General features: G+C 42.2%; 1 non-coding gene across 1 annotated transcript; it reads right to left on the reverse strand.

Moving 5' to 3' along the window:
- Positions 1 to 4648: 4648 nt before the first annotated feature.
- trnat-agu lies at positions 4649 to 4722 on the reverse strand. Its single transcript has one exon. It is a non-coding gene; the product is annotated as a tRNA-Thr (tRNA).
- Positions 4723 to 8262: the final 3540 nt, after the last annotated feature.

The following is an 8262-nucleotide window of genomic DNA, read 5'->3' on the forward strand; positions in this document are numbered from 1 at the left end:
TTAGATTGTACAATTATTCTTCTGTCTCTTTGAGTTCTATACTCAACTATCGTTTACTTCTTACCCCAATCCCACCAGTTTGTCTTCTGCATATAGGCCAAAATTTTCTCGGTACCGTCAGTCCTAAGGAAGGGTCTCTCGACCCGAAATGCTGAATCGTCCCTCTCTTCTGAGATGCTGCCAGACATCCCTAGCTGTTCCAGCACCTTCTGATTTTTCGGTGTTTGGAATCAGACACGGTGAATTATCGAGGAAGAAAGGGAGTGCTTGCGTCCTGTTGGAAGCCTGAGATTGTCCATGCGCAATGATGGGAGAAAGTGAGGACTGCAGATGCTGGAGATCAGATCTGAAAATGTGTTGCTGGAAAAGTGTAGCAGGTCAGGCAGCATCCAAGGAGCAGGAAAATCGACGTTTCGGGCATGGCCCTTCCTCAGGGCCCTTCCTCAGAAAACCCTCATGTCAAATCTGAACATACTGATATTTCCGCAGGAGGTGGAATTAAGTGACTGTTTTCTTTTCAGAGGGAGAACACTTAAACCCTGTCTCACTGTGACAATGTGCAAATGGTTATCAAAGCTAAATGATATGTAGGCGCAAAGGCTGAAACAGCATTTTCCACTTATAGTACCTGAATGACATCCCTCCAGTGTAATAGTGCAGTTGTGTCAGTAAATAGATATTTGAGTTAATCACGTTACATATTCACCTGGGGAACAGTCCTTGAGTGGTAATATATAGCTACACAATGTTGGACGAAGAACTGTGAGTTGCTTGAGCTGTTTCACATCGCAACTGAGACAGTATTAGAGGTTTTGCAAGGCCAAACGTGGGCAAATCCCTAGCTCGGGCTGGAGTTGTGACTCACTTTGCTTTGTGAGACAAAAGAGGAAATTACACATGTTCTGACCAATGTTTTACATTGCATTTTGGCCAGATGGGAGTAGTTAAAGGACTGCAGGACTCCTAACGTGGTTCCACTTTTCAATAAGGCTCGTAGAGATAATGCAGCGAATTGCAGAGCCGTGAGTCCATTAGTACCAGTAGAGAAACTTTTGGAGAAACCTCTGAAGGAGAAAATTAATTGCAACTTCTCCAGACAAAGTTTGACCAGCGAGAGTCAGCATGGTTTTTTTTTCAGAGGAGGTCATATATTACAGATCAGAGTTTTATTTATAGGAAGTGATCAGATGTGTAAACGATGGTAGTGAAGTTGATTTTGTTTATGAGGATTATAGAAACCATTTGATAAGATTCCACACGGGAGACTGGTAACAGGATTAAAATAAAGTGGATTCAGGGTCATGTGGTAAGTTCGATGCAAACTTATTTGGGTGCCTGGAGATAAAGGATGGTGCTGTTTCTGTGACTCGGAGCTGGTATTCAGTTGTCTACAACAAGGATCAATGGTGTGTCCCTTGATGGTTGTGATTGCACATAAACAATGTAGAAATAATGTGGGGGAAATGACAAGAAAAAGTGAGGAGGATACCAAGATTGACAACGTGGTTAACAGTGAGGAAGAACGTCTTAGGTTCCAGGATTTTATAGGTGGATTTGTCAAATGGGCAGATAGTGGAAGTTGATAATAACAATAAAAACATCAGGCGATGCATTTTGTAATTAACACGCCATGGGAGCACTCAATGAACAGTAGAGCACTGGGAAACCCAAAGTAACAGAGTGATCATGCATGTGGGCCACAGATTCGTGAAGGCAGTAGAATATAGTAGTTAAGAATACAAGCACGACATTCCAAGTCAAAGCAAAGATTATAACAGCAGGAAAATTGGTGTCACATGTAGAAAAGTTGGTGAAGAAAGCATTTGGCACGCTTGCCTTCATTAGTTAGAACATCGATTATTGGAGTTTACATCTCACATTGTGGCTGTGCAGAACATTAATGAGGCCACACTGAGAATACTGCTGACAATTCCGTTCACCTTCAACAGGAAATATGTTGTAAATTTTGACAGTATGCAGAGAAGATTTATAAGGATGTTGCAGTGTTGAGACGGCTTGGAAGGAGAACATGTTTGAGCAGGGGCTTTTCCCGGCAGCCTGTTCCAGGCTGGTGTGTAACCTTCTAGACGTTTATGAAATCATGATGAGGGGTGGATAGGCGACTGGCCTCGGTCTTCTTTTTACCCAGCATGGCGGAGTTCAAAACGAGGAGGCTCAAGGTTAACGTGTTTCACACGGACAAACTAAACAAGGGACAAAGAGTGATCGAGCGATATTTGGATTTCCAACAGGCATCATTTCAGCTTAATCTTCGATTTATAAAAAGAGCATTTTTCTGTTTGAACATAGTTTGGAAGTTAAGCCGTGAATCGAACGTTAAAGGTATTAAAATTGAGTGATGTCGAGATGAGGAAGTTTGTGAGTAAAATATTGACCCATGCAGTATGAAGCGGAGAATGAGATGTTTGTCAGGAACATTCAACAATGATCCTTTAATTAAAATGAGATGTTGCAAGACTCTAAAATGCAGAGGGGTCTGGCTGTCCTGCTTTATGAATCAAATTGACATGGTCTGCTGGGGTAACAACTGATGAGTAACGCAAAAAGTCTTCTTTTTTTCATTTGTTCAGCAATGGCTGGGCCAACATCTATTTCCCCATTCCTATCACCACTCGAGACGGTGAAAGCCTGATCGAAACACTGCACATTATATTGTTTTTTGGAGAAATGTAGCAGTTTTTAAATTGCAGCTTTCTCATTTCCTGCTCCCAGTTTAATGTTCAACTATTCAGTTGAACTGAGAGAATGCAGAGTTTCTCCAGCAAATATTGCTTGTGTTTTAGATTTCCAGCATCCACAGTTTATTTATATATAGTAATCTGGATGATCTGATCCATATGAGGAATAGAATGTGGAAAGCTGTCAATCATGTGACATATGAATCAAACTGAGTGGTGGCAAGTTCATCATTAATTTTCAAAGCAGATGAGCTGAGGTGGGATAGAGTCAAAAAACGTGGTGCTCGTCAAGCAGCATCCGGGGAGCAGGAAATTCGTTGTTTCACGTATAAGCTGTTCATCAGGAATGCTCGAAACGTCGACTCCCCTGCTCCTCAGATGTTGCGTAGAGGCTGTGCTTTCCAGGTGCGACACTTATTGACTTTGATCTCCAGCTTCTAAAGACATCACTTTATGCTGAGGTGCGATACAGTCAGGTACTGTTCCTGAGATGTAATAAGGTGGCCGTAATGATAGAGTGGATATGTAGTTGGAAACTTCTCTGTGACACAATATTATTCTCCCGCTCCCACTCTGCCAAGGAGAGGCTGTATAGATGGAAGTTGTTGTTACAGCCAGTCAATTTCATAATTGTGCATTTGGCAGGTCGCGGAAACGTAATTTCCCATCCGTTGTCGAGAATCCAATAAGATACAGAGACGTTCGGTCTTGGGTCTGCCACGGCCTGAATTTGAAAGTGGTTTTGCATGTTTGCAGGTGTATAGTCAGTGTAGTGTATATTTGACTTTTAGAGTGCAAAACAGTTTTTTTAGGAGTTTTAAAAATGAAGCCATCAACAGAATACTGAGTTTCATTTTTCTTTGATGATGTAAATCTGAACGGAAAAAGCGTGAATTGTTGGAGAAACTCAGCAGGCCCGACAACATCTGTGGTGAGAAACAGAGTTAAAGTTTCAGATCGACAGAACACGTCAGTTATACATTTCTATACTATAATGCTGGGAAAATTATCAGTCTTATCTGCCGAATCAGGATATTTATAAAAAAAAACTCGATGGCTGGCAACTATCACCTTTACAAATTCAAAAGAACTTTATTGACTATGCTACTGCCTCCGTTGCTTTCAGCTGGTAAAAGGCTGTGCGTAAATGATTGCCTTTTCTCGTTTCCTTCCTGTCAGTTTTCAGCAATGTCGAATGGAGAATTGTTCCTTTCAGTGTCTAACTCAGCATGTGTATCCATTTGTCTCTCTTTGTCTCTGTGCATCCACCTCACCCTCTTTCTCTTTCACATTCTCCAAAACTCTGTCTGTTCATACAGCTCATTACCTATTTCTGCTCGATTAAAAGTCTGACATTTCGAGACAGTTTGAGTGTGCAGCTGCTGAGAAGATTGTTGCTCATTGACTGGAGTGTGTAGATCTGGGCTCACATTCTCCGGATAATGTGTCTGTCAATTCGATCTCAAGTCAGGCGACATTTCTTCCTCAAACATTTGTGACTGTTTCGAATTCAAAGTAGAATTCTGAATCCACCATAAGAAAAAAACGCAAGTATACTACAACTAAAGAAGCACAACGATGTATATACTGTTGGTTTAAATGAATGAACTTTGACATCAGAGAATGAGAATCATCAGCTGGTGGTCTCTCGGTCATTACCACAAAGTTCTCCGGCAAATCTGCAACATCTCCTGCGTAATCTCGTTATTCCTACCAAACTGGGAATGAAGTCGGGGGTAAAAGAGGATAAGAAGCAGAAGTGCTTGTGGAATAACGGAAAGAAACCACAGACTTAATTGATAGTTCGGAACTATAAAAAAAAATCACTGTTGTAACTTAACCTGGATCTCCAAATCATAACAGGGTGAATGTCCAAAAAGACGCAGAGTTGGTTGACACGGCATTTGTAAAGACTTGAAACACCAATCCCAAATACGAATGCAACAAACAGGCCCCGCTGGGAACTGAACCCAGGATCGCCTGTTTACTAGGCAGGCGCTTTAACCAACTAAGCCACGGTGCCGCATGTTTTGTTCATTTACTCATCCATATGTGAAGTGGGTTAACCACTTCTTCACAGTACTTGGAAATGTATTATAGGATCAATGTTGCTCACAGAGAATTGCAATCGGTCCTCTAATTTACAAATACAGAGAGTTTACAGCTGAACATTCTCCACTGAAAAGGCACTGAAAAAGATAATCAACCCTTGCATTAATTTCAAACTGATACCTTCACTTGTTTAAACTGACAGGAGAAAGAGGATGTGTTCATCCTCTCCGGGCCCATGAACCACGTTAATACACACAGAGGGGACCTCAACAACAGGAACAAGGTCATTGTGGAGATTTGACGAGGTGTAATGTGTAAGTAATTGTTAACATTGGGCAGTAAAAGTTGAACGATTAGCACTGACACTGAGTCTTGCGCCACCAGTTCCATGCTCACTTCCTGCCTCATGCCTCCCAGCCATCATTGCCGATCACTTGATTTCACTGTCCTGCTCCACTTCTCAACTTATTTCCAAACGATTGCAGGTGTCTGATAGGAACCTTCAACTTTTAGAAACGTTTTCCTGGAATATAGTCGTCACTCAATGGGATAGGATTCAGTTCATATACCGAATTACTACAGTGATGGAGGGGATGAGTTATTTTCCTGAACCTTTCTACTCCTGAGCACGGACATACAGCGATGATACCGATGGGGGGAGTTCCAGTATTTACACTCAGCGACACTGAAGGATCAGCGAGATACTTCCAACTCAGAAAGGTGATATGATTGGAGGGGGATTTGCGGTGGTAGTTTTCCAATGTATCTGCTGTCATTGTCCTGATAGACGGATGGAAAGAATCACTGGACCGATCCTGGCAGGATCCGGGTGTGTGCTCTGTACGCAATCAGGAATTTGTTTTCCTTCGAATAATTCAGAAAACGAGAAAGATATCTTCATTATCTGCGTGGGAATTATATCCAGATCTGTGTGATGAAAACTCGGACTCCGAAGCAGGGACCTCCAGTGATGCTGACCGTAAACCTTGCGCCCTGACTTGTACACACTCTTGTGTCTGTCGTTGACTCCATAACCAACTCTAGCAGCAAAGTTGCCTTCCTCAAGTTTCGAAACAGCTCATATTATCGCCTTGTGTTTCATTGTGTAAAAAGTGGAGCTGTGATAATCTGATGTTGTTCAGCAGATGTACTGCAGGAAGGCACAGAACAGGCTGATGGTCACAGTGCCTCGTTTTGACGCGCTGACCTCCAGTGAGCGTGCGGCACTAATAAGCGAGCCGTTCAACTCGTCTTATTCCAGATCCGGGGCTATAAATAAACAGAGTTTTCTCCCTGGACTTGCTCAGGCTCTTGAAGGGAAGAGCCCATGACTCAAATTATGAAAGTACATTTCACTGAAGTGGATCAAGAAATCATGTAGTGACTGTGAATACAACAATGGAAACTTTCAGCAGAGGTCCAGACAACACTGAAGGGGGCACATGAAGACAAATGTGTTTCCGTTTTTAGGGAAAGGCACTGCTTCACAACGTGGGACTTATTGAATTAATGCAGTGACGCTGATTACCTTTGCTAGTTCTTCACCTTCTCAATCTTATTTCTCCCGATCTGAATGTCTCCATTGCACATAGTAAAAGCTGAGAGGAAGTCGGCGCTCGGTCGGCCCAGTGTTGCAATGGATAACGCGTCTGAATTCGATTCGGACTATCGTAGTTTTGAATTCTACCTCGCTCAATTGCAGCATGTCGCTTTGCTGCAATCAGACATAACTGGTTTTATAAATACATTAAGGACAAAAAAGAGTCTGCGAAGAGTAGAGGGACACCTCAAAAATCAATAAGCCCATCTCTGTTTGGTGCCATTCGAGATGGGGGAGATATGAATCCTGTCCTTTGTTTGAATGTTTACTGTGGGGAAGGACATACAACATGGAATACAGCGCTGAACAGGCCCTCAATGTTGCGCTGACCTTTGAACTATTCTCAGCTCATCCCCCTACACAATCCCAAGATCATCCATGTGCTTATTCAAGAATTGTTTAAATCTCCAAAATGTGGCTGAGTTAAACACACTGGAGGGTCGGGCATTGCGCGCCCTTTCAACTCTCTCAGTAAAGAACCTACCTCTGACATCTATCTTAGATCTACACCGCTCAAGTTGTAGCTATATACCCTCGTACAAGCTGATGTCATCATCCTAGCAAAAAGACTTTCATGTCTACCCTATTTAATTCTCTGATCATCTTGTATGTCTCCACCAAATCTCCTCTGATCCTTCTTCTTTTCGAAAAGAACAAACACATTTCTCTCAGCCTTTCCTCATCAGACCTTCCCCCCAGACCAGAAAACATCCTGGTAAACCTCCTCTGCACATTTTCCCAGCTTTCACATCCTTGCCGACATACGGCGACCAGAAATGTACACAATATGTCAACTGCCACAGCAATGGCGTTTTGTACATTTGCAGCATGAGTTTGCGGCTCCGGAACTCAATCCCTCTACCAATGACACCTAACACACCGTATGCCATCTTAACAGCACTATCAACCTGGGTGGCAACTTTCAAGGATCTATGTTCATGGACATCAAGATTCCTCTTCACATCCACACCAGCAACAATCTTTCCGTTGACCCAATACTCTGCCTTCCTGTTATTCTTACCAAAGTGCATAACTTCACATTTAGGTGCATTCCACTCAGTTTTCCACCTCTCACCTCAATTCTGCAGTTTAACCAAGTCCCCCTGCAACCTGCAACATTTTTGCAAACTGTCCATGACGCCACCAACGTTATCGTCACCTTCAAATTTACTAATTCACCCACCTATGCCTGCGTCTAAGTCATTTATAAAAATGATAAACAGCAGTTGTCCTAAAACAAATCCTTGTGAGACACCACTGGAAACTGGACTCCAGTTTGAATATTTTCCATCCATCACCACTCGCTACCTTCTTTCAGAAATCCAGTTTCAATCGAAATTGCCACATTATCCTCCATCCCATGCCTCTGCATTATTTTTCAACAGCCTACCATGTGGAAACGTATCAGAGGCTTTACTGAATTCCATTTATAACACTTCAACTGCTCTACCCTCATCTACATTCTTGGTTACGTTATCAAAAAAAAAAACTCAATGAGGTTTGTGAGACATTACCTGCCCTTCAAGAAACAATGTTGACTATCTGAAATCAAATTGTTGCTTTATAGATGATTATACATCTTACCTTTTATAATTCTTTCCAAAACCTTTCCTACAACAGAAGTAAGGCTCACTGATCTATAATTACCTGCGTCATCTCTACTGCCCTCCTTGAACAAGAGCACAACATTTGGAATCCTCCATTTATCTGGAACTAAACTTGTAGACAATGACGACTCAAATATCAAAGCCAAATGTTCTGCTATCTGCTCCATGGCTTTCCAGAGAGTACTCGGATAAATCCCAACTGGCCTATGTGACTGGCCTACTTTCACTCCTTCTGGAATTGCTAACGACTCTTCATAACTAATGTTGACCGTTTTCAGTCTAATATCTCGTATCTCATTCTTCT

The sequence above is a fragment of the Chiloscyllium plagiosum genome, chromosome 19 (assembly GCF_004010195.1).
Source record: "Chiloscyllium plagiosum isolate BGI_BamShark_2017 chromosome 19, ASM401019v2, whole genome shotgun sequence".
NCBI classification, from domain to species: Eukaryota; Metazoa; Chordata; class Chondrichthyes; order Orectolobiformes; family Hemiscylliidae; genus Chiloscyllium; species Chiloscyllium plagiosum.